This window comes from Platichthys flesus, chromosome 10 (assembly GCF_949316205.1).
Source record: "Platichthys flesus chromosome 10, fPlaFle2.1, whole genome shotgun sequence".
Taxonomy (NCBI): domain Eukaryota; kingdom Metazoa; phylum Chordata; class Actinopteri; order Pleuronectiformes; family Pleuronectidae; genus Platichthys; species Platichthys flesus.
The window spans coordinates 24,812,798-24,834,131 of NC_084954.1; the positions used below are offsets into that span (position 1 = coordinate 24,812,798).

The window sequence follows — 21,334 nt, forward strand, 5'->3', positions numbered from 1 at the left end:
CACGCCCCCATCTGCCAACACAAATTATACAAGGCTTTATTTGCTCCTGCCCTGACTAGTGATTGGCTTTTAAGCCTTTTTAAGCGATACATCCCTGAACCACTTACATTGGGTCCAAAAGCGGACTCTGCTTTCTCACCAAGTCTCCCAGGAGATGTTGAGTGAAAACACGTTTCAGTTTTTGACAAATGCTTCTGATTCTATTTGGAATCCAGTTGATGCTCATTGTGACCCCGTGCAGAGTCATGCATAATCACTTCACAAGGCAGTGAGTCATAAGAGCAGTTTTGCACACTTGTCAAACTCTGCCAGGCCATTCCCTCAGTTTCATTGACCCAGTGTAGAATTCACCTTGAAACCTCCACAATTGTTTGAGTGTTTGCTTTTCTACAAGGTAAGAACAGAGTGCACCGTTCCCAGCGGCACTGCAATGCTAGGTCGATGCGTGGAGAGAAGGGAGCAAGCTCCAAATTTCTGCTCCTCTTGCCAAAAATCTGCTTAATATGTAGTCCTCATATAGAGGACATATCAGATATTAAACTGATAAGAACAGATACTACACTTGATCTTAGCCAAAAGGCCGAGAAGCGATAATCCACAAGTGTTGGATGTCCAAGCTAACCTCTTGGCACAAATCTCCCTTGCTGTGGTACCCCGTTTGTAGGTGTGCATAACAATGGCTGCTCATCACCTCCGCCCAAGCTCTCCTTTGTGGACACCTGATTGCTGACCTAGACAGCTCTTTGACTTTTCACAATTTCATAAGGCTCAGCAAAACAGCAAAGCCTGCCAAAAATAGATTCAACTCATGTTTGTTCCTCTCCACGGAAGTCTTTAGTAAAAGGCGAAAGACTTGTGCGTTATGAAGAGAAACCAGAGTCAGCATGGCCCTCTGCTCGAGAGCAGCGGTGGAGCCTCTCGGTCACAGTCACCACCTTCGCGGTGGGCCTCTCTTTGCTTTCCGCATGTCAGATTCTAGTATACAACATTCCCACCACGCCCCCATCTGCCAACACAAATTATACAAGGCTTTATTTGCTCCTGCCCTGACTAGTGATTGGCTTTTAAGCCTTTTTAAGCAATACATCCCTGAACCACTTACATTGGGTCCAAAAGCGGACTCTGCTTTCTCACCAGGTCTCCCAGGAGATGTTGAGTGAAAACCATTTCAGTTTTTGACAAATGCTTCTGATTCTATTTGGAATCCAGTTGATGCTCATTGTGACCCCGTGCAGATTCATGCATAATCGCTTCACAAGGCAGTGAGTCATCAGAGCAGTTTTGCACACTTGTCAAACTCTGCCAGGCCATTCCCTCAGTTTCATTGACCCAGTGTAGAATTCACCTTGAAACCTCCACAATTGTTTGAGTGTTTGCTTTTCTACAAGGTAAGAACAGAGTGCACCGTTCCCAGCGGCACTGCAATGCTAGGTCGATGCGTGGAGAGAAGGGAGCAAGCTCCAAATTTCTGCTCCTCTTGCCAAAAATCTGCTTAATATGTAGTCCTCATATAGAGGACATATCAGATATTAAACTGATAAGAACAGATTTTTTTTTTTTTTTTTTTTGGAATATTTTTTTATTTAATTCACTCATGAGCAGTACAATACTTTACATTACAAAGATCATCATCTCTCCACACCTTAAGACCTCCAGAATTCTATCGGACTAAAAGAAAATAAGAGGAGGTACAATAAAAGACTCTTTCATGAGTTCAGTCTACAGATTGTCAAAAATAATTTTCCATCGATCTTTAATTGAGTCACTGATAAGAACAGATACTACACTTGATCTTAGCCAAAAGGCCGAGAAGCGATAATCCACAAGTGTTGGATGTCCAATCTAACCTCTTGGCACAAATCTCCCTTGCTGTGGTACCCCGTTTGTAGGTGTGCATAACAATGGCTGCTCATCACCTCCGCCCAAGCTCTCCTTTGTGGACACCTGATTGCTGACCTAGACAGCTCTTTGACTTTTCACAATTTCATAAGGCTCAGCAAAACAGCAAAGCCTGCCAAAAATAGATTCAACTCATGTTTGTTCCTCTCCCATAAGTCTTTAGTAAAAGGCGAAAGACTTGTGCGTTATGAAGAGAAACCAGAGTCAGCATGGCCCTCTGCTTGAGAGCAGCGGTGGAGCCTCTCGGTCACAGTCACCACCTTCGCGGTGGGGTTTCTCTTTGCTTTCCGCATGTCAGATTCTAGTATACAACAGTCCACCACGCCCCCATCTGCCAACACAAATTATACAAGGCTTTATTTGCTCCTGCCCTGACTAGTGATTGGCTTTTAAGCCTTTTTAAGCGATACATCCCTGAACCACTTACATTGGGTCCAAAAGCGGACTCTGCTTTCTCACCAAGTCTCCCAGGAGATGTTGAGTGAAAACACGTTTCAGTTTTTGACAAATGCTTCTGATTCTATTTGGAATCCAGTTGATGCTCATTGTGACCCCGTGCAGAGTCATGCATAATCACTTCACAAGGCAGTGAGTCATAAGAGCAGTTTTGCACACTTGTCAAACTCTGCCAGGCCATTCCCTCAGTTTCATTGACCCAGTGTAGAATTCACCTTGAAACCTCCACAATTGTTTGAGTGTTTGCTTTTCTACAAGGTAAGAACAGAGTGCACCGTTCCCAGCGGCACTGCAATGCTAGGTCGATGCGTGGAGAGAAGGGAGCAAGCTCCAAATTTCTGCTCCTCTTGCCAAAAATCTGCTTAATATGTAGTCCTCATATAGAGGACATATCAGATATTAAACTGATAAGAACAGATACTACACTTGATCTTAGCCAAAAGGCCGAGAAGCGATAATCCACAAGTGTTGGATGTCCAAGCTAACCTCTTGGCACAAATCTCCCTTGCTGTGGTACCCCGTTTGTAGGTGTGCATAACAATGGCTGCTCATCACCTCCGCCCAAGCTCTCCTTTGTGGACACCTGATTGCTGACCTAGACAGCTCTTTGACTTTTCACAATTTCATAAGGCTCAGCCATACAGCAAAGCCTGCCAAAAATAGTTTCAACTCATGTTTGTTCCTCTCCCATAAGTCTTTAGTAAAAGGCGAAAGACTTGTGCGTATGAAGAGAAACCAGAGTCAGCATGGCCCTCTGCTCGAGAGCAGCGGTGGAGCCTCTCGGTCACAGTCACCACCTTCGCGGTGGGGTTTCTCTTTGCTTTCCGCATGTCAGATTCTAGTATACAACAGTCCACCACGCCCCCATCTGCCAACACAAATTATACAAGGCTTTATTTGCTCCTGCCCTGACTAGTGATTGGCTTTTAAGCCTTTTTAAGCAATACATCCCTGAACCACTTACATTGGGTCCAAAAGCGGACTCTGCTTTCTCACCAAGTCTCCCAGGAGATGTTGAGTGAAAACACGTTTCAGTTTTTGACAAATGCTTCTGATTCTATTTGGAATCCAGTTGATGCTCATTGTGACCCCGTGCAGATTCATGCATAATCGCTTCACAAGGCAGTGAGTCATCAGAGCAGTTTTGCACACTTGTCAAACTCTGCCAGGCCATTCCCTCAGTTTCATTGACCCGGTGTAGAATTCACCTTGAAACCTCCACAATTGTTTGAGTGTTTGCTTTTCTACAAGGTAAGAACAGAGTGCACCGTTCCCAGCGGCACTGCAATGCTAGGTCGATGCGTGGAGAGAAGGGAGCAAGCTCCAAATTTCTGCTCCTCTTGCCAAAAATCTGCTTAATATGTAGTCCTCATATAGAGGACATATCAGATATTAAACTGATAAGAACAGATTTTTTTTTTTTTTTTTTTTGGAATATTTTTTTATTTAATTCACTCATGAGCAGTACAATACTTTACATTACAAAGATCATCATCTCTCCACACCTTAAGACCTCCAGTATTCTATCGGACTAAAAGAAAATAAGAGGAGGTACAATAAAAGACTCTTTCATGAGTTCAGTCTACAGATTGTCAAAAATAATTTTCCATCGATCTTTAATTGAGTCACTGATAAGAACAGATACTACACTTGATCTTAGCCAAAAGGCCGAGAAGCGATAATCCACAAGTGTTGGATGTCCAAGCTAACCTCTTGGCACAAATCTCCCTTGCTGTGGTACCCCGTTTGTAGGTGTGCATAACAATGGCTGCTCATCACCTCCGCCCAAGCTCTCCTTTGTGGACACCTGATTGCTGACCTAGACAGCTCTTTGACTTTTCACAATTTCATAAGGCTCAGCAAAACAGCAAAGCCTGCCAAAAATAGATTCAACTCATGTTTGTTCCTCTCCCATAAGTCTTTAGTAAAAGGCGAAAGACTTGTGCGTTATGAAGAGAAACCAGAGTCAGCATGGCCCTCTGCTTGAGAGCAGCGGTGGAGCCTCTCGGTCACAGTCACCACCTTCGCGGTGGGGTTTCTCTTTGCTTTCCGCATGTCAGATTCTAGTATACAACAGTCCACCACGCCCCCATCTGCCAACACAAATTATACAAGGCTTTATTTGCTCCTGCCCTGACTAGTGATTGGCTTTTAAGCCTTTTTAAGCGATACATCCCTGAACCACTTACATTGGGTCCAAAAGCGGACTCTGCTTTCTCACCAAGTCTCCCAGGAGATGTTGAGTGAAAACACGTTTCAGTTTTTGACAAATGCTTCTGATTCTATTTGGAATCCAGTTGATGCTCATTGTGACCCCGTGCAGAGTCATGCATAATCACTTCACAAGGCAGTGAGTCATAAGAGCAGTTTTGCACACTTGTCAAACTCTGCCAGGCCATTCCCTCAGTTTCATTGACCCAGTGTAGAATTCACCTTGAAACCTCCACAATTGTTTGAGTGTTTGCTTTTCTACAAGGTAAGAACAGAGTGCACCGTTCCCAGCGGCACTGCAATGCTAGGTCGATGCGTGGAGAGAAGGGAGCAAGCTCCAAATTTCTGCTCCTCTTGCCAAAAATCTGCTTAATATGTAGTCCTCATATAGAGGACATATCAGATATTAAACTGATAAGAACAGATACTACACTTGATCTTAGCCAAAAGGCCGAGAAGCGATAATCCACAAGTGTTGGATGTCCAAGCTAACCTCTTGGCACAAATCTCCCTTGCTGTGGTACCCCGTTTGTAGGTGTGCATAACAATGGCTGCTCATCACCTCCGCCCAAGCTCTCCTTTGTGGACACCTGATTGCTGACCTAGACAGCTCTTTGACTTTTCACAATTTCATAAGGCTCAGCCATACAGCAAAGCCTGCCAAAAATAGTTTCAACTCATGTTTGTTCCTCTCCCATAAGTCTTTAGTAAAAGGCGAAAGACTTGTGCGTTATGAAGAGAAACCAGAGTCAGCATGGCCCTCTGCTCGAGAGCAGCGGTGGAGCCTCTCGGTCACAGTCACCACCTTCGCGGTGGGCCTCTCTTTGCTTTCCGCATGTTAGATTCTAGTATACAACATTCCCACCACGCCCCCATCTGCCAACACAAATTATACAAGGCTTTATTTGCTCCTGCCCTGACTAGTGATTGGCTTTTAAGCCTTTTTAAGCAATACATCCCTGAACCACTTACATTGGGTCCAAAAGCGGACTCTGCTTTCTCACCAAGTCTCCCAGGAGATGTTGAGTGAAAACACGTTTCAGTTTTTGACAAATGCTTCTGATTCTATTTGGAATCCAGTTGATGCTCATTGTGACCCCGTGCAGATTCATGCATAATCGCTTCACAAGGCAGTGAGTCATCAGAGCAGTTTTGCACACTTGTCAAACTCTGCCAGGCCATTCCCTCAGTTTCATTGACCCGGTGTAGAATTCACCTTGAAACCTCCACAATTGTTTGAGTGTTTGCTTTTCTACAAGGTAAGAACAGAGTGCACCGTTCCCAGCGGCACTGCAATGCTAGGTCGATGCGTGGAGAGAAGGGAGCAAGCTCCAAATTTCTGCTCCTCTTGCCAAAAATCTGCTTAATATGTAGTCCTCATATAGAGGACATATCAGATATTAAACTGATAAGAACAGATTTTTTTTTTTTTTTTTTTTGGAATATTTTTTTATTTAATTCACTCATGAGCAGTACAATACTTTACATTACAAAGATCATCATCTCTCCACACCTTAAGACCTCCAGTATTCTATCGGACTAAAAGAAAATAAGAGGAGGTACAATAAAAGACTCTTTCATGAGTTCAGTCTACAGATTGTCAAAAATAATTTTCCATCGATCTTTAATTGAGTCACTGATAAGAACAGATACTACACTTGATCTTAGCCAAAAGGCCGAGAAGCGATAATCCACAAGTGTTGGATGTCCAAGCTAACCTCTTGGCACAAATCTCCCTTGCTGTGGTACCCCGTTTGTAGGTGTGCATAACAATGGCTGCTCATCACCTCCGCCCAAGCTCTCCTTTGTGGACACCTGATTGCTGACCTAGACAGCTCTTTGACTTTTCACAATTTCATAAGGCTCAGCAAAACAGCAAAGCCTGCCAAAAATAGATTCAACTCATGTTTGTTCCTCTCCCATAAGTCTTTAGTAAAAGGCGAAAGACTTGTGCGTTATGAAGAGAAACCAGAGTCAGCATGGCCCTCTGCTTGAGAGCAGCGGTGGAGCCTCTCGGTCACAGTCACCACCTTCGCGGTGGGGTTTCTCTTTGCTTTCCGCATGTCAGATTCTAGTATACAACAGTCCACCACGCCCCCATCTGCCAACACAAATTATACAAGGCTTTATTTGCTCCTGCCCTGACTAGTGATTGGCTTTTAAGCCTTTTTAAGCGATACATCCCTGAACCACTTACATTGGGTCCAAAAGCGGACTCTGCTTTCTCACCAAGTCTCCCAGGAGATGTTGAGTGAAAACACGTTTCAGTTTTTGACAAATGCTTCTGATTCTATTTGGAATCCAGTTGATGCTCATTGTGACCCCGTGCAGAGTCATGCATAATCACTTCACAAGGCAGTGAGTCATAAGAGCAGTTTTGCACACTTGTCAAACTCTGCCAGGCCATTCCCTCAGTTTCATTGACCCAGTGTAGAATTCACCTTGAAACCTCCACAATTGTTTGAGTGTTTGCTTTTCTACAAGGTAAGAACAGAGTGCACCGTTCCCAGCGGCACTGCAATGCTAGGTCGATGCGTGGAGAGAAGGGAGCAAGCTCCAAATTTCTGCTCCTCTTGCCAAAAATCTGCTTAATATGTAGTCCTCATATAGAGGACATATCAGATATTAAACTGATAAGAACAGATACTACACTTGATCTTAGCCAAAAGGCCGAGAAGCGATAATCCACAAGTGTTGGATGTCCAAGCTAACCTCTTGGCACAAATCTCCCTTGCTGTGGTACCCCGTTTGTAGGTGTGCATAACAATGGCTGCTCATCACCTCCGCCCAAGCTCTCCTTTGTGGACACCTGATTGCTGACCTAGACAGCTCTTTGACTTTTCACAATTTCATAAGGCTCAGCCATACAGCAAAGCCTGCCAAAAATAGTTTCAACTCATGTTTGTTCCTCTCCCATAAGTCTTTAGTAAAAGGCGAAAGACTTGTGCGTTATGAAGAGAAACCAGAGTCAGCATGGCCCTCTGCTCGAGAGCAGCGGTGGAGCCTCTCGGTCACAGTCACCACCTTCGCGGTGGGGTTTCTCTTTGCTTTCCGCATGTCAGATTCTAGTATACAACAGTCCACCACGCCCCCATCTGCCAACACAAATTATACAAGGCTTTATTTGCTCCTGCCCTGACTAGTGATTGGCTTTTAAGCCTTTTTAAGCAATACATCCCTGAACCACTTACATTGGGTCCAAAAGCGGACTCTGCTTTCTCACCAAGTCTCCCAGGAGATGTTGAGTGAAAACACGTTTCAGTTTTTGACAAATGCTTCTGATTCTATTTGGAATCCAGTTGATGCTCATTGTGACCCCGTGCAGATTCATGCATAATCGCTTCACAAGGCAGTGAGTCATCAGAGCAGTTTTGCACACTTGTCAAACTCTGCCAGGCCATTCCCTCAGTTTCATTGACCCGGTGTAGAATTCACCTTGAAACCTCCACAATTGTTTGAGTGTTTGCTTTTCTACAAGGTAAGAACAGAGTGCACCGTTCCCAGCGGCACTGCAATGCTAGGTCGATGCGTGGAGAGAAGGGAGCAAGCTCCAAATTTCTGCTCCTCTTGCCAAAAATCTGCTTAATATGTAGTCCTCATATAGAGGACATATCAGATATTAAACTGATAAGAACAGATTTTTTTTTTTTTTTTTTTTGGAATATTTTTTTATTTAATTCACTCATGAGCAGTACAATACTTTACATTACAAAGATCATCATCTCTCCACACCTTAAGACCTCCAGTATTCTATCGGACTAAAAGAAAATAAGAGGAGGTACAATAAAAGACTCTTTCATGAGTTCAGTCTACAGATTGTCAAAAATAATTTTCCATCGATCTTTAATTGAGTCACTGATAAGAACAGATACTACACTTGATCTTAGCCAAAAGGCCGAGAAGCGATAATCCACAAGTGTTGGATGTCCAAGCTAACCTCTTGGCACAAATCTCCCTTGCTGTGGTACCCCGTTTGTAGGTGTGCATAACAATGGCTGCTCATCACCTCCGCCCAAGCTCTCCTTTGTGGACACCTGATTGCTGACCTAGACAGCTCTTTGACTTTTCACAATTTCATAAGGCTCAGCCATACAGCAAAGCCTGCCAAAAATAGTTTCAACTCATGTTTGTTCCTCTCCCATAAGTCTTTAGTAAAAGGCGAAAGACTTGTGCGTTATGAAGAGAAACCAGAGTCAGCATGGCCCTCTGCTCGAGAGCAGCGGTGGAGCCTCTCGGTCACAGTCACCACCTTCGCGGTGGGGTTTCTCTTTGCTTTCCGCATGTCAGATTCTAGTATACAACAGTCCACCACGCCCCCATCTGCCAACACAAATTATACAAGGCTTTATTTGCTCCTGCCCTGACTAGTGATTGGCTTTTAAGCCTTTTTAAGCAATACATCCCTGAACCACTTACATTGGGTCCAAAAGCGGACTCTGCTTTCTCACCAAGTCTCCCAGGAGATGTTGAGTGAAAACACGTTTCAGTTTTTGACAAATGCTTCTGATTCTATTTGGAATCCAGTTGATGCTCATTGTGACCCCGTGCAGATTCATGCATAATCGCTTCACAAGGCAGTGAGTCATCAGAGCAGTTTTGCACACTTGTCAAACTCTGCCAGGCCATTCCCTCAGTTTCATTGACCCGGTGTAGAATTCACCTTGAAACCTCCACAATTGTTTGAGTGTTTGCTTTTCTACAAGGTAAGAACAGAGTGCACCGTTCCCAGCGGCACTGCAATGCTAGGTCGATGCGTGGAGAGAAGGGAGCAAGCTCCAAATTTCTGCTCCTCTTGCCAAAAATCTGCTTAATATGTAGTCCTCATATAGAGGACATATCAGATATTAAACTGATAAGAACAGATTTTTTTTTTTTTTTTTTTTGGAATATTTTTTTATTTAATTCACTCATGAGCAGTACAATACTTTACATTACAAAGATCATCATCTCTCCACACCTTAAGACCTCCAGAATTCTATCGGACTAAAAGAAAATAAGAGGAGGTACAATAAAAGACTCTTTCATGAGTTCAGTCTACAGATTGTCAAAAATAATTTTCCATCGATCTTTAATTGAGTCACTGATAAGAACAGATACTACACTTGATCTTAGCCAAAAGGCCGAGAAGCGATAATCCACAAGTGTTGGATGTCCAAGCTAACCTCTTGGCACAAATCTCCCTTGCTGTGGTACCCCGTTTGTAGGTGTGCATAACAATGGCTGCTCATCACCTCCGCCCAAGCTCTCCTTTGTGGACACCTGATTGCTGACCTAGACAGCTCTTTGACTTTTCACAATTTCATAAGGCTCAGCAAAACAGCAAAGCCTGCCAAAAATAGATTCAACTCATGTTTGTTCCTCTCCACGGAAGTCTTTAGTAAAAGGCGAAAGACTTGTGCGTTATGAAGAGAAACCAGAGTCAGCATGGCCCTCTGCTTGAGAGCAGCGTTGGAGCCTCTCGGTCACAGTCACCACCTTCGCGGTGGGGTTTCTCTTTGCTTTCCGCATGTCAGATTCTAGTATACAACAGTCCACCACGCCCCCATCTGCCAACACAAATTATACAAGGCTTTATTTGCTCCTGCCCTGACTAGTGATTGGCTTTTAAGCCTTTTTAAGCGATACATCCCTGAACCACTTACATTGGGTCCAAAAGCGGACTCTGCTTTCTCACCAAGTCTCCCAGGAGATGTTGAGTGAAAACACGTTTCAGTTTTTGACAAATGCTTCTGATTCTATTTGGAATCCAGTTGATGCTCATTGTGACCCCGTGCAGAGTCATGCATAATCACTTCACAAGGCAGTGAGTCATAAGAGCAGTTTTGCACCCTTGTCAAACTCTGCCAGGCCATTCCCTCAGTTTCATTGACCCAGTGTAGAATTCACCTTGAAACCTCCACAATTGTTTGAGTGTTTGCTTTTCTACAAGGTAAGAACAGAGTGCACCGTTCCCAGCGGCACTGCAATGCTAGGTCGATGCGTGGAGAGAAGGGAGCAAGCTCCAAATTTCTGCTCCTCTTGCCAAAAATCTGCTTAATATGTAGTCCTCATATAGAGGACATATCAGATATTAAACTGATAAGAACAGATACTACACTTGATCTTAGCCAAAAGGCCGAGAAGCGATAATCCACAAGTGTTGGATGTCCAAGCTAACCTCTTGGCACAAATCTCCCTTGCTGTGGTACCCCGTTTGTAGGTGTGCATAACAATGGCTGCTCATCACCTCCGCCCAAGCTCTCCTTTGTGGACACCTGATTGCTGACCTAGACAGCTCTTTGACTTTTCACAATTTCATAAGGCTCAGCAAAACAGCAAAGCCTGCCAAAAATAGATTCAACTCATGTTTGTTCCTCTCCACGGAAGTCTTTAGTAAAAGGCGAAAGACTTGTGCGTTATGAAGAGAAACCAGAGTCAGCATGGCCCTCTGCTCGAGAGCAGCGGTGGAGCCTCTCGGTCACAGTCACCACCTTCGCGGTGGGCCTCTCTTTGCTTTCCGCATGTCAGATTCTAGTATACAACATTCCCACCACGCCCCCATCTGCCAACACAAATTATACAAGGCTTTATTTGCTCCTGCCCTGACTAGTGATTGGCTTTTAAGCCTTTTTAAGCAATACATCCCTGAACCACTTACATTGGGTCCAAAAGCGGACTCTGCTTTCTCACCAAGTCTCCCAGGAGATGTTGAGTGAAAACACGTTTCAGTTTTTGACAAATGCTTCTGATTCTATTTGGAATCCAGTTGATGCTCATTGTGACCCCGTGCAGATTCATGCATAATCGCTTCACAAGGCAGTGAGTCATCAGAGCAGTTTTGCACACTTGTCAAACTCTGCCAGGCCATTCCCTCAGTTTCATTGACCCAGTGTAGAATTCACCTTGAAACCTCCACAATTGTTTGAGTGTTTGCTTTTCTACAAGGTAAGAACAGAGTGCACCATTCCCAGCGGCACTGCAATGCTAGGTCGATGCGTGGAGAGAAGGGAGCAAGCTCCAAATTTCTGCTCCTCTTGCCAAAAATCTGCTTAATATGTAGTCCTCATATAGAGGACATATCAGATATTAAACTGATAAGAACAGATACTACACTTGATCTTAGCCAAAAGGCCGAGAAGCGATAATCCACAAGTGTTGGATGTCCAAGCCAACCTCTTGGCACAAATCTCCCTTGCTGTGGTACCCCGTTTGTAGGTGTGCATAACAATGGCTGCTCATCACCTCCGCCCAAGCTCTCCTTTGTGGACACCTGATTGCTGACCTAGACAGCTCTTTGACTTTTCACAATTTCATAAGGCTCAGCCATACAGCAAAGCCTGCCAAAAATAGATTCAACTCACGTTTGTTCCTCTCCACGGAAGTCTTTAGTAAAAGGCGAAAGACTTGTGCGTTATGAAGAGAAACCAGAGTCAGCATGGCCCTCTGCTCGAGAGCAGCGGTGGAGCCTCTCGGTCACAGTCACCACCTTCGCGGTGGGCCTCTCTTTGCTTTCCGCATGTCAGATTCTAGTATACAACATTCCCACCACGCCCCCATCTGCCAACACAAATTATACAAGGCTTTATTTGCTCCTGCCCTGACTAGTGATTGGCTTTTAAGCCTTTTTAAGCAATACATCCCTGAACCACTTACATTGGGTCCAAAAGCGGACTCTGCTTTCTCACCAAGTCTCCCAGGAGATGTTGAGTGAAAACACGTTTCAGTTTTTGACAAATGCTTCTGATTCTATTTGGAATCCAGTTGATGCTCATTGTGACCCCGTGCAGATTCATGCATAATCGCTTCACAAGGCAGTGAGTCATCAGAGCAGTTTTGCACACTTGTCAAACTCTGCCAGGCCATTCCCTCAGTTTCATTGACCCGGTGTAGAATTCACCTTGAAACCTCCACAATTGTTTGAGTGTTTGCTTTTCTACAAGGTAAGAACAGAGTGCACCGTTCCCAGCGGCACTGCAATGCTAGGTCGATGCGTGGAGAGAAGGGAGCAAGCTCCAAATTTCTGCTCCTCTTGCCAAAAATCTGCTTAATATGTAGTCCTCATATAGAGGACATATCAGATATTAAACTGATAAGAACAGATTTTTTTTTTTTTTTTTTTTGGAATATTTTTTTATTTAATTCACTCATGAGCAGTACAATACTTTACATTACAAAGATCATCATCTCTCCACACCTTAAGACCTCCAGAATTCTATCGGACTAAAAGAAAATAAGAGGAGGTACAATAAAAGACTCTTTCATGAGTTCAGTCTACAGATTGTCAAAAATAATTTTCCATCGATCTTTAATTGAGTCACTGATAAGAACAGATACTACACTTGATCTTAGCCAAAAGGCCGAGAAGCGATAATCCACAAGTGTTGGATGTCCAAGCTAACCTCTTGGCACAAATCTCCCTTGCTGTGGTACCCCGTTTGTAGGTGTGCGTAACAATGGCTGCTCATCACCTCCGCCCAAGCTCTCCTTTGTGGACACCTGATTGCTGACCTAGACAGCTCTTTGACTTTTCACAATTTCATAAGGCTCAGCAAAACAGCAAAGCCTGCCAAAAATAGATTCAACTCATGTTTGTTCCTCTCCCATAAGTCTTTAGTAAAAGGCGAAAGACTTGTGCGTTATGAAGAGAAACCAGAGTCAGCATGGCCCTCTGCTTGAGAGCAGCGGTGGAGCCTCTCAGTCACAGTCACCACCTTCGCGGTGGGGTTTCTCTTTGCTTTCCGCATGTCAGATTCTAGTATACAACAGTCCACCACGCCCCCATCTGCCAACACAAATTATACAAGGCTTTATTTGCTCCTGCCCTGACTAGTGATTGGCTTTTAAGCCTTTTTAAGCGATACATCCCTGAACCACTTACATTGGGTCCAAAAGCGGACTCTGCTTTCTCACCAAGTCTCCCAGGAGATGTTGAGTGAAAACACGTTTCAGTTTTTGACAAATGCTTCTGATTCTATTTGGAATCCAGTTGATGCTCATTGTGACCCCGTGCAGAGTCATGCATAATCACTTCACAAGGCAGTGAGTCATAAGAGCAGTTTTGCACACTTGTCAAACTCTGCCAGGCCATTCCCTCAGTTTCATTGACCCAGTGTAGAATTCACCTTGAAACCTCCACAATTGTTTGAGTGTTTGCTTTTCTACAAGGTAAGAACAGAGTGCACCGTTCCCAGCGGCACTGCAATGCTAGGTCGATGCGTGGAGAGAAGGGAGCAAGCTCCAAATTTCTGCTCCTCTTGCCAAAAATCTGCTTAATATGTAGTCCTCATATAGAGGACATATCAGATATTAAACTGATAAGAACAGATACTACACTTGATCTTAGCCAAAAGGCCGAGAAGCGATAATCCACAAGTGTTGGATGTCCAAGCTAACCTCTTGGCACAAATCTCCCTTGCTGTGGTACCCCGTTTGTAGGTGTGCATAACAATGGCTGCTCATCACCTCCGCCCAAGCTCTCCTTTGTGGACACCTGATTGCTGACCTAGACAGCTCTTTGACTTTTCACAATTTCATAAGGCTCAGCCATACAGCAAAGCCTGCCAAAAATAGTTTCAACTCATGTTTGTTCCTCTCCCATAAGTCTTTAGTAAAAGGCGAAAGACTTGTGCGTTATGAAGAGAAACCAGAGTCAGCATGGCCCTCTGCTCGAGAGCAGCGGTGGAGCCTCTCGGTCACAGTCACCACCTTCGCGGTGGGGTTTCTCTTTGCTTTCCGCATGTCAGATTCTAGTATACAACAGTCCACCACGCCCCCATCTGCCAACACAAATTATACAAGGCTTTATTTGCTCCTGCCCTGACTAGTGATTGGCTTTTAAGCCTTTTTAAGCAATACATCCCTGAACGACTTACATTGGGTCCAAAAGCGGACTCTGCTTTCTCACCAAGTCTCCCAGGAGATGTTGAGTGAAAACACGTTTCAGTTTTTGACAAATGCTTCTGATTCTATTTGGAATCCAGTTGATGCTCATTGTGACCCCGTGCAGATTCATGCATAATCGCTTCACAAGGCAGTGAGTCATCAGAGCAGTTTTGCACACTTGTCAAACTCTGCCAGGCCATTCCCTCAGTTTCATTGACCCGGTGTAGAATTCACCTTGAAACCTCCACAATTGTTTGAGTGTTTGCTTTTCTACAAGGTAAGAACAGAGTGCACCGTTCCCAGCGGCACTGCAATGCTAGGTCGATGCGTGGAGAGAAGGGAGCAAGCTCCAAATTTCTGCTCCTCTTGCCAAAAATCTGCTTAATATGTAGTCCTCATATAGAGGACATATCAGATATTAAACTGATAAGAACAGATTTTTTTTTTTTTTTTTTTTGGAATATTTTTTTATTTAATTCACTCATGAGCAGTACAATACTTTACATTACAAAGATCATCATCTCTCCACACCTTAAGACCTCCAGAATTCTATCGGACTAAAAGAAAATAAGAGGAGGTACAATAAAAGACTCTTTCATGAGTTCAGTCTACAGATTGTCAAAAAAAATTTTCCATCGATCTTTAATTGAGTCACTGATAAGAACAGATACTACACTTGATCTTAGCCAAAAGGCCGAGAAGCGATAATCCACAAGTGTTGGATGTCCAAGCTAACCTCTTGGCACAAATCTCCCTTGCTGTGGTACCCCGTTTGTAGGTGTGCATAACAATGGCTGCTCATCACCTCCGCCCAAGCTCTCCTTTGTGGACACCTGACTGCTGACCTAGACAGCTCTTTGACTTTTCACAATTTCATAAGGCTCAGCAAAACAGCAAAGCCTGCCAAAAATAGATTCAACTCATGTTTGTTCCTCTCCCATAAGTCTTTAGTAAAAGGCGAAAGACTTGTGCGTTATGAAGAGAAACCAGAGTCAGCATGGCCCTCTGCTTGAGAGCAGCGGTGGAGCCTCTCGGTCACAGTCACCACCTTCGCGGTGGGGTTTCTCTTTGCTTTCCGCATGTCAGATTCTAGTATACAACAGTCCACCACGCCCCCATCTGCCAACACAAATTATACAAGGCTTTATTTGCTCCTGCCCTGACTAGTGATTGGCTTTTAAGCCTTTTTAAGCGATACATCCCTGAACCACTTACATTGGGTCCAAAAGCGGACTCTGCTTTCTCACCAAGTCTCCCAGGAGATGTTGAGTGAAAACACGTTTCAGTTTTTGACAAATGCTTCTGATTCTATTTGGAATCCAGTTGATGCTCATTGTGACCCCGTGCAGAGTCATGCATAATCACTTCACAAGGCAGTGAGTCATAAGAGCAGTTTTGCACACTTGTCAAACTCTGCCAGGCCATTCCCTCAGTTTCATTGACCCAGTGTAGAATTCACCTTGAAACCTCCACAATTGTTTGAGTGTTTGCTTTTCTACAAGGTAAGAACAGAGTGCACCGTTCCCAGCGGCACTGCAATGCTAGGTCGATGCGTGGAGAGAAGGGAGCAAGCTCCAAATTTCTGCTCCTCTTGCCAAAAATCTGCTTAATATGTAGTCCTCATATAGAGGACATATCAGATATTAAACTGATAAGAACAGATACTACACTTGATCTTAGCCAAAAGGCCGAGAAGCGATAATCCACAAGTGTTGGATGTCCAAGCTAACCTCTTGGCACAAATCTCCCTTGCTGTGGTACCCCGTTTGTAGGTGTGCATAACAATGGCTGCTCATCACCTCCGCCCAAGCTCTCCTTTGTGGACACCTGATTGCTGACCTAGACAGCTCTTTGACTTTTCACAATTTCATAAGGCTCAGCCATACAGCAAAGCCTGCCAAAAATAGTTTCAACTCATGTTTGTTCCTCTCCCATAAGTCTTTAGTAAAAGGCGAAAGACTTGTGCGTTATGAAGAGAAACCAGAGTCAGCATGGCCCTCTGCTCGAGAGCAGCGGTGGAGCCTCTCGGTCACAGTCACCACCTTCGCGGTGGGGTTTCTCTTTGCTTTCCGCATGTCAGATTCTAGTATACAACAGTCCACCACGCCCCCATCTGCCAACACAAATTATACAAGGCTTTATTTGCTCCTGCCCTGACTAGTGATTGGCTTTTAAGCCTTTTTAAGCAATACATCCCTGAACGACTTACATTGGGTCCAAAAGCGGACTCTGCTTTCTCACCAAGTCTCCCAGGAGATGTTGAGTGAAAACACGTTTCAGTTTTTGACAAATGCTTCTGATTCTATTTGGAATCCAGTTGATGCTCATTGTGACCCCGTGCAGATTCATGCATAATCGCTTCACAAGGCAGTGAGTCATCAGAGCAGTTTTGCACACTTGTCAAACTCTGCCAGGCCATTCCCTCAGTTTCATTGACCCGGTGTAGAATTCACCTTGAAACCTCCACAATTGTTTGAGTGTTTGCTTTTCTACAAGGTAAGAACAGAGTGCACCGTTCCCAGCGGCACTGCAATGCTAGGTCGATGCGTGGAGAGAAGGGAGCAAGCTCCAAATTTCTGCTCCTCTTGCCAAAAATCTGCTTAATATGTAGTCCTCATATAGAGGACATATCAGATATTAAACTGATAAGAACAGATTTTTTTTTTTTTTTTTTTTGGAATATTTTTTTATTTAATTCACTCATGAGCAGTACAATACTTTACATTACAAAGATCATCATCTCTCCACACCTTAAGACCTCCAGAATTCTATCGGACTAAAAGAAAATAAGAGGAGGTACAATAAAAGACTCTTTCATGAGTTCAGTCTACAGATTGTCAAAAAAAAATTTCCATCGATCTTTAATTGAGTCACTGATAAGAACAGATACTACACTTGATCTTAGCCAAAAGGCCGAGAAGCGATAATCCACAAGTGTTGGATGTCCAAGCTAACCTCTTGGCACAAATCTCCCTTGCTGTGGTACCCCGTTTGTAGGTGTGCATAACAATGGCTGCTCATCACCTCCGCCCAAGCTCTCCTTTGTGGACACCTGACTGCTGACCTAGACAGCTCTTTGACTTTTCACAATTTCATAAGGCTCAGCAAAACAGCAAAGCCTGCCAAAAATAGATTCAACTCATGTTTGTTCCTCTCCCATAAGTCTTTAGTAAAAGGCGAAAGACTTGTGCGTTATGAAGAGAAACCAGAGTCAGCATGGCCCTCTGCTTGAGAGCAGCGGTGGAGCCTCTCGGTCACAGTCACCACCTTCGCGGTGGGGTTTCTCTTTGCTTTCCGCATGTCAGATTCTAGTATACAACAGTCCACCACGCCCCCATCTGCCAACACAAATTATACAAGGCTTTATTTGCTCCTGCCCTGACTAGTGATTGGCTTTTAAGCCTTTTTAAGCGATACATCCCTGAACCACTTACATTGGGTCCAAAAGCGGACTCTGCTTTCTCACCAAGTCTCCCAGGAGATGTTGAGTGAAAACACGTTTCAGTTTTTGACAAATGCTTCTGATTCTATTTGGAATCCAGTTGATGCTCATTGTGACCCCGTGCAGAGTCATGCATAATCACTTCACAAGGCAGTGAGTCATAAGAGCAGTTTTGCACACTTGTCAAACTCTGCCAGGCCATTCCCTCAGTTTCATTGACCCAGTGTAGAATTCACCTTGAAACCTCCACAATTGTTTGAGTGTTTGCTTTTCTACAAGGTAAGAACAGAGTGCACCGTTCCCAGCGGCACTGCAATGCTAGGTCGATGCGTGGAGAGAAGGGAGCAAGCTCCAAATTTCTGCTCCTCTTGCCAAAAATCTGCTTAATATGTAGTCCTCATATAGAGGACATATCAGATATTAAACTGATAAGAACAGATACTACACTTGATCTTAGCCAAAAGGCCGAGAAGCGATAATCCACAAGTGTTGGATGTCCAAGCTAACCTCTTGGCACAAATCTCCCTTGCTGTGGTACCCCGTTTGTAGCTGTGCATAACAATGGCTGCTCATCACCTCCGCCCAAGCTCTCCTTTGTGGACACCTGATTGCTGACCTAGACAGCTCTTTGACTTTTCACAATTTCATAAGGCTCAGCCATACAGCAAAGCCTGCCAAAAATAGTTTCAACTCATGTTTGTTCCTCTCCCATAAGTCTTTAGTAAAAGGCGAAAGACTTGTGCGTTATGAAGAGAAACCAGAGTCAGCATGGCCCTCTGCTCGAGAGCAGCGGTGGAGCCTCTCGGTCACAGTCACCACCTTCGCGGTGGGGTTTCTCTTTGCTTTCCGCATGTCAGATTCTAGTATACAACAGTCCACCACGCCCCCATCTGCCAACACAAATTATACAAGGCTTTATTTGCTCCTGCCCTGACTAGTGATTGGCTTTTAAGCCTTTTTAAGCAATACATCCCTGAACCACTTACATTGGGTCCAAAAGCGGACTCTGCTTTCTCACCAATTCTCCCAGGAGATGTTGAGTGAAAACACGTTTCAGTTTTTGACAAATGCTTCTGATTCTATTTGGAATCCAGTTGATGCTCATTGTGACCCCGTGCAGATTCATGCATAATCGCTTCACAAGGCAGTGAGTCATCAGAGCAGTTTTGCACACTTGTCAAACTCTGCCAGGCCATTCCCTCAGTTTCATTGACCCGGTGTAGAATTCACCTTGAAACCTCCACAATTGTTTGAGTGTTTGCTTTTCTACAAGGTAAGAACAGAGTGCACCGTTCCCAGCGGCACTGCAATGCTAGGTCGATGCGTGGAGAGAAGGGAGCAAGCTCCAAATTTCTGCTCCTCTTGCCAAAAATCTGCTTAATATGTAGTCCTCATATAGAGGACATATCAGATATTAAACTGATAAGAACAGATTTTTTTTTTTTTTTTTTTTGGAATATTTTTTTATTTAATTCACTCATGAGCAGTACAATACTTTACATTACAAAGATCATCATCTCTCCACACCTTAAGACCTCCAGAATTCTATCGGACTAAAAGAAAATAAGAGGAGGTACAATAAAAGACTCTTTCATGAGTTCAGTCTACAGATTGTCAAAAATAATTTTCCATCGATCTTTAATTGAGTCACTGATAAGAACAGATACTACACTTGATCTTAGCCAAAAGGCCGAGAAGCGATAATCCACAAGTGTTGGATGTCCAAGCTAACCTCTTGGCACAAATCTCCCTTGCTGTGGTACCCCGTTTGTAGGTGTGCATAACAATGGCTGCTCATCACCTCCGCCCAAGCTCTCCTTTGTGGACACCTGATTGCTGACCTAGACAGCTCTTTGACTTTTCACAATTTCATAAGGCTCAGCAAAACAGCAAAGCCTGCCAAAAATAGATTCAACTCATGTTTGTTCCTCTCCCATAAGTCTTTAGTAAAAGGCGAAAGACTTGTGCGTTATGAAGAGAAACCAGAGTCAGCATGGCCCTCTGCTTGAGAGCAGCGGTGGAGCCTCTCGGTCACAGTCACCACCTTCGCGGTGGGGTTTCTCTTTGCTTTCCGCATGTCAGATTCTAGTATACAACAGTCCACCACGCCCCCATCTGCCAACACAAATTATACAAGGCTTTATTTGCTCCTGCCCTGACTAGTGATTGGCTTTTAAGCCTTTTTAAGCGATACATCCCTGAACCACTTACATTGGGTCCAAAAGCGGACTCTGCTTTCTCACCAAGTCTCCCAGGAGATGTTGAGTGAAAACACGTTTCAGTTTTTGACAAATGCTTCTGATTCTATTTGGAATCCAGTTGATGCTCATTGTGACCCCGTGCAGAGTCATGCATAATCACTTCACAAGGCAGTGAGTCATAAGAGCAGTTTTGCACACTTGTCAAACTCTGCCAGGCCATTCCCTCAGTTTCATTGACCCAGTGTAGAATTCACCTTGAAACCTCCACAATTGTTTGAGTGTTTGCTTTTCTACAAGGTAAGAACAGAGTGCACCGTTCCCAGCGGCACTGCAATGCTAGGTCGATGCGTGGAGAGAAGGGAGCAAGCTCCAAATTTCTGCTCCTCTTGCCAAAAATCTGCTTAATATGTAGTCCTCATATAGAGGACATATCAGATATTAAACTGATAAGAACAGATACTACACTTGATCTTAGCCAAAAGGCCGAGAAGCGATAATCCACAAGTGTTGGATGTCCAAGCTAACCTCTTGGCACAAATCTCCCTTGCTGTGGTACCCCGTTTGTAGGTGTGCATAACAATGGCTGCTCATCACCTCCGCCCAAGCTCTCCTTTGTGGACACCTGATTGCTGACCTAGACAGCTCTTTGACTTTTCACAATTTCATAAGGCTCAGCAAAACAGCAAAGCCTGCCAAAAATAGATTCAACTCATGTTTGTTCCTCTCCACGGAAGTCTTTAGTAAAAGGCGAAAGACTTGTGCGTTATGAAGAGAAACCAGAGTCAGCATGGCCCTCTGCTCGAGAGCAGCGGTGGAGCCTCTCGGTCACAGTCACCACCTTCGCGGTGGGCCTCTCTTTGCTTTCCGCATGTCAGATTCTAGTATACAACATTCCCACCACGCCCCCATCTGCCAACACAAATTATACAAGGCTTTATTTGCTCCTGCCCTGACTAGTGATTGGCTTTTAAGCCTTTTTAAGCAATACATCCCTGAACCACTTACATTGGGTCCAAAAGCGGACTCTGCTTTCTCACCAAGTCTCCCAGGAGATGTTGAGTGAAAACACGTTTCAGTTTTTGACAAATGCTTCTGATTCTATTTGGAATCCAGTTGATGCTCATTGTGACCCCGTGCAGATTCATGCATAATCGCTTCACAAGGCAGTGAGTCATCAGAGCAGTTTTGCACACTTGTCAAACTCTGCCAGGCCATTCCCTCAGTTTCATTGACCCAGTGTAGAATTCACCTTGAAACCTCCACA

The 21,334-nt window shown here is 44.2% G+C and overlaps 29 non-coding genes and 18 pseudogenes across 29 annotated transcripts; all 47 read right to left on the reverse strand.

Annotated features, from left to right (window-relative positions):
* Positions 1 to 400: 400 nt before the first annotated feature.
* On the reverse strand, positions 401 to 592 carry LOC133964290 (U2 spliceosomal RNA). The gene has a single exon (XR_009923751.1). It is a non-coding gene; the product is annotated as a U2 spliceosomal RNA (small nuclear RNA).
* A 174-nt stretch (positions 593 to 766) lies between these two features.
* LOC133963736 (U5 spliceosomal RNA) lies at positions 767 to 882 on the reverse strand. The gene has a single exon (XR_009923222.1). It is a non-coding gene; the product is annotated as a U5 spliceosomal RNA (small nuclear RNA).
* A 512-nt stretch (positions 883 to 1,394) lies between these two features.
* On the reverse strand, positions 1,395 to 1,575 carry LOC133962997 (U2 spliceosomal RNA; annotated as a pseudogene).
* Positions 1,576 to 1,642: 67 nt separating this feature from the next.
* On the reverse strand, positions 1,643 to 1,817 carry LOC133963099 (U2 spliceosomal RNA; annotated as a pseudogene).
* A 174-nt stretch (positions 1,818 to 1,991) lies between these two features.
* On the reverse strand, positions 1,992 to 2,106 carry LOC133963872 (U5 spliceosomal RNA). The gene has a single exon (XR_009923352.1). It is a non-coding gene; the product is annotated as a U5 spliceosomal RNA (small nuclear RNA).
* Positions 2,107 to 2,619: 513 nt separating this feature from the next.
* On the reverse strand, positions 2,620 to 2,811 carry LOC133964291 (U2 spliceosomal RNA). Its single transcript, XR_009923752.1, has one exon. It is a non-coding gene; the product is annotated as a U2 spliceosomal RNA (small nuclear RNA).
* Positions 2,812 to 2,988: 177 nt separating this feature from the next.
* LOC133963879 (U5 spliceosomal RNA) lies at positions 2,989 to 3,099 on the reverse strand. Its single transcript, XR_009923359.1, has one exon. It is a non-coding gene; the product is annotated as a U5 spliceosomal RNA (small nuclear RNA).
* A 513-nt stretch (positions 3,100 to 3,612) lies between these two features.
* On the reverse strand, positions 3,613 to 3,793 carry LOC133962998 (U2 spliceosomal RNA; annotated as a pseudogene).
* Positions 3,794 to 3,860: 67 nt separating this feature from the next.
* LOC133963093 (U2 spliceosomal RNA) lies at positions 3,861 to 4,035 on the reverse strand (annotated as a pseudogene).
* A 174-nt stretch (positions 4,036 to 4,209) lies between these two features.
* Positions 4,210 to 4,324, reverse strand: LOC133963873 (U5 spliceosomal RNA). The gene has a single exon (XR_009923353.1). It is a non-coding gene; the product is annotated as a U5 spliceosomal RNA (small nuclear RNA).
* Positions 4,325 to 4,837: 513 nt separating this feature from the next.
* Positions 4,838 to 5,029, reverse strand: LOC133964292 (U2 spliceosomal RNA). The gene has a single exon (XR_009923753.1). It is a non-coding gene; the product is annotated as a U2 spliceosomal RNA (small nuclear RNA).
* A 177-nt stretch (positions 5,030 to 5,206) lies between these two features.
* On the reverse strand, positions 5,207 to 5,318 carry LOC133963860 (U5 spliceosomal RNA). Its single transcript, XR_009923340.1, has one exon. It is a non-coding gene; the product is annotated as a U5 spliceosomal RNA (small nuclear RNA).
* A 513-nt stretch (positions 5,319 to 5,831) lies between these two features.
* On the reverse strand, positions 5,832 to 6,012 carry LOC133962999 (U2 spliceosomal RNA; annotated as a pseudogene).
* Positions 6,013 to 6,079: 67 nt separating this feature from the next.
* On the reverse strand, positions 6,080 to 6,254 carry LOC133963094 (U2 spliceosomal RNA; annotated as a pseudogene).
* A 174-nt stretch (positions 6,255 to 6,428) lies between these two features.
* Positions 6,429 to 6,543, reverse strand: LOC133963874 (U5 spliceosomal RNA). Its single transcript, XR_009923354.1, has one exon. It is a non-coding gene; the product is annotated as a U5 spliceosomal RNA (small nuclear RNA).
* A 513-nt stretch (positions 6,544 to 7,056) lies between these two features.
* On the reverse strand, positions 7,057 to 7,248 carry LOC133962554 (U2 spliceosomal RNA). The gene has a single exon (XR_009922138.1). It is a non-coding gene; the product is annotated as a U2 spliceosomal RNA (small nuclear RNA).
* Positions 7,249 to 7,425: 177 nt separating this feature from the next.
* Positions 7,426 to 7,537, reverse strand: LOC133963861 (U5 spliceosomal RNA). The gene has a single exon (XR_009923341.1). It is a non-coding gene; the product is annotated as a U5 spliceosomal RNA (small nuclear RNA).
* A 513-nt stretch (positions 7,538 to 8,050) lies between these two features.
* LOC133963000 (U2 spliceosomal RNA) lies at positions 8,051 to 8,231 on the reverse strand (annotated as a pseudogene).
* A 67-nt stretch (positions 8,232 to 8,298) lies between these two features.
* Positions 8,299 to 8,473, reverse strand: LOC133963095 (U2 spliceosomal RNA; annotated as a pseudogene).
* A 177-nt stretch (positions 8,474 to 8,650) lies between these two features.
* Positions 8,651 to 8,762, reverse strand: LOC133963862 (U5 spliceosomal RNA). Its single transcript, XR_009923342.1, has one exon. It is a non-coding gene; the product is annotated as a U5 spliceosomal RNA (small nuclear RNA).
* A 513-nt stretch (positions 8,763 to 9,275) lies between these two features.
* Positions 9,276 to 9,456, reverse strand: LOC133963001 (U2 spliceosomal RNA; annotated as a pseudogene).
* Positions 9,457 to 9,523: 67 nt separating this feature from the next.
* On the reverse strand, positions 9,524 to 9,698 carry LOC133963100 (U2 spliceosomal RNA; annotated as a pseudogene).
* Positions 9,699 to 9,872: 174 nt separating this feature from the next.
* On the reverse strand, positions 9,873 to 9,988 carry LOC133963737 (U5 spliceosomal RNA). The gene has a single exon (XR_009923223.1). It is a non-coding gene; the product is annotated as a U5 spliceosomal RNA (small nuclear RNA).
* Positions 9,989 to 10,501: 513 nt separating this feature from the next.
* LOC133962555 (U2 spliceosomal RNA) lies at positions 10,502 to 10,693 on the reverse strand. Its single transcript, XR_009922139.1, has one exon. It is a non-coding gene; the product is annotated as a U2 spliceosomal RNA (small nuclear RNA).
* Positions 10,694 to 10,867: 174 nt separating this feature from the next.
* On the reverse strand, positions 10,868 to 10,983 carry LOC133963739 (U5 spliceosomal RNA). The gene has a single exon (XR_009923224.1). It is a non-coding gene; the product is annotated as a U5 spliceosomal RNA (small nuclear RNA).
* Positions 10,984 to 11,496: 513 nt separating this feature from the next.
* On the reverse strand, positions 11,497 to 11,688 carry LOC133962654 (U2 spliceosomal RNA). Its single transcript, XR_009922234.1, has one exon. It is a non-coding gene; the product is annotated as a U2 spliceosomal RNA (small nuclear RNA).
* A 177-nt stretch (positions 11,689 to 11,865) lies between these two features.
* On the reverse strand, positions 11,866 to 11,978 carry LOC133963654 (U5 spliceosomal RNA). Its single transcript, XR_009923146.1, has one exon. It is a non-coding gene; the product is annotated as a U5 spliceosomal RNA (small nuclear RNA).
* Positions 11,979 to 12,491: 513 nt separating this feature from the next.
* On the reverse strand, positions 12,492 to 12,672 carry LOC133963002 (U2 spliceosomal RNA; annotated as a pseudogene).
* A 67-nt stretch (positions 12,673 to 12,739) lies between these two features.
* On the reverse strand, positions 12,740 to 12,914 carry LOC133963101 (U2 spliceosomal RNA; annotated as a pseudogene).
* A 174-nt stretch (positions 12,915 to 13,088) lies between these two features.
* On the reverse strand, positions 13,089 to 13,203 carry LOC133963875 (U5 spliceosomal RNA). The gene has a single exon (XR_009923355.1). It is a non-coding gene; the product is annotated as a U5 spliceosomal RNA (small nuclear RNA).
* A 513-nt stretch (positions 13,204 to 13,716) lies between these two features.
* Positions 13,717 to 13,908, reverse strand: LOC133962556 (U2 spliceosomal RNA). The gene has a single exon (XR_009922140.1). It is a non-coding gene; the product is annotated as a U2 spliceosomal RNA (small nuclear RNA).
* A 177-nt stretch (positions 13,909 to 14,085) lies between these two features.
* Positions 14,086 to 14,197, reverse strand: LOC133963863 (U5 spliceosomal RNA). Its single transcript, XR_009923343.1, has one exon. It is a non-coding gene; the product is annotated as a U5 spliceosomal RNA (small nuclear RNA).
* Positions 14,198 to 14,710: 513 nt separating this feature from the next.
* On the reverse strand, positions 14,711 to 14,891 carry LOC133963006 (U2 spliceosomal RNA; annotated as a pseudogene).
* A 67-nt stretch (positions 14,892 to 14,958) lies between these two features.
* Positions 14,959 to 15,133, reverse strand: LOC133963105 (U2 spliceosomal RNA; annotated as a pseudogene).
* A 174-nt stretch (positions 15,134 to 15,307) lies between these two features.
* LOC133963876 (U5 spliceosomal RNA) lies at positions 15,308 to 15,422 on the reverse strand. Its single transcript, XR_009923356.1, has one exon. It is a non-coding gene; the product is annotated as a U5 spliceosomal RNA (small nuclear RNA).
* Positions 15,423 to 15,935: 513 nt separating this feature from the next.
* On the reverse strand, positions 15,936 to 16,127 carry LOC133962557 (U2 spliceosomal RNA). The gene has a single exon (XR_009922141.1). It is a non-coding gene; the product is annotated as a U2 spliceosomal RNA (small nuclear RNA).
* Positions 16,128 to 16,304: 177 nt separating this feature from the next.
* LOC133963864 (U5 spliceosomal RNA) lies at positions 16,305 to 16,416 on the reverse strand. Its single transcript, XR_009923344.1, has one exon. It is a non-coding gene; the product is annotated as a U5 spliceosomal RNA (small nuclear RNA).
* Positions 16,417 to 16,929: 513 nt separating this feature from the next.
* Positions 16,930 to 17,110, reverse strand: LOC133963004 (U2 spliceosomal RNA; annotated as a pseudogene).
* A 67-nt stretch (positions 17,111 to 17,177) lies between these two features.
* On the reverse strand, positions 17,178 to 17,352 carry LOC133963104 (U2 spliceosomal RNA; annotated as a pseudogene).
* A 174-nt stretch (positions 17,353 to 17,526) lies between these two features.
* On the reverse strand, positions 17,527 to 17,641 carry LOC133963877 (U5 spliceosomal RNA). Its single transcript, XR_009923357.1, has one exon. It is a non-coding gene; the product is annotated as a U5 spliceosomal RNA (small nuclear RNA).
* A 513-nt stretch (positions 17,642 to 18,154) lies between these two features.
* Positions 18,155 to 18,346, reverse strand: LOC133962558 (U2 spliceosomal RNA). Its single transcript, XR_009922142.1, has one exon. It is a non-coding gene; the product is annotated as a U2 spliceosomal RNA (small nuclear RNA).
* Positions 18,347 to 18,523: 177 nt separating this feature from the next.
* Positions 18,524 to 18,635, reverse strand: LOC133963865 (U5 spliceosomal RNA). The gene has a single exon (XR_009923345.1). It is a non-coding gene; the product is annotated as a U5 spliceosomal RNA (small nuclear RNA).
* Positions 18,636 to 19,148: 513 nt separating this feature from the next.
* Positions 19,149 to 19,329, reverse strand: LOC133963003 (U2 spliceosomal RNA; annotated as a pseudogene).
* A 67-nt stretch (positions 19,330 to 19,396) lies between these two features.
* LOC133963102 (U2 spliceosomal RNA) lies at positions 19,397 to 19,571 on the reverse strand (annotated as a pseudogene).
* A 174-nt stretch (positions 19,572 to 19,745) lies between these two features.
* Positions 19,746 to 19,860, reverse strand: LOC133963878 (U5 spliceosomal RNA). Its single transcript, XR_009923358.1, has one exon. It is a non-coding gene; the product is annotated as a U5 spliceosomal RNA (small nuclear RNA).
* Positions 19,861 to 20,373: 513 nt separating this feature from the next.
* LOC133962560 (U2 spliceosomal RNA) lies at positions 20,374 to 20,565 on the reverse strand. The gene has a single exon (XR_009922144.1). It is a non-coding gene; the product is annotated as a U2 spliceosomal RNA (small nuclear RNA).
* Positions 20,566 to 20,739: 174 nt separating this feature from the next.
* LOC133963740 (U5 spliceosomal RNA) lies at positions 20,740 to 20,855 on the reverse strand. Its single transcript, XR_009923225.1, has one exon. It is a non-coding gene; the product is annotated as a U5 spliceosomal RNA (small nuclear RNA).
* Between the last annotated feature and the right edge of the window lie 479 nt (positions 20,856 to 21,334).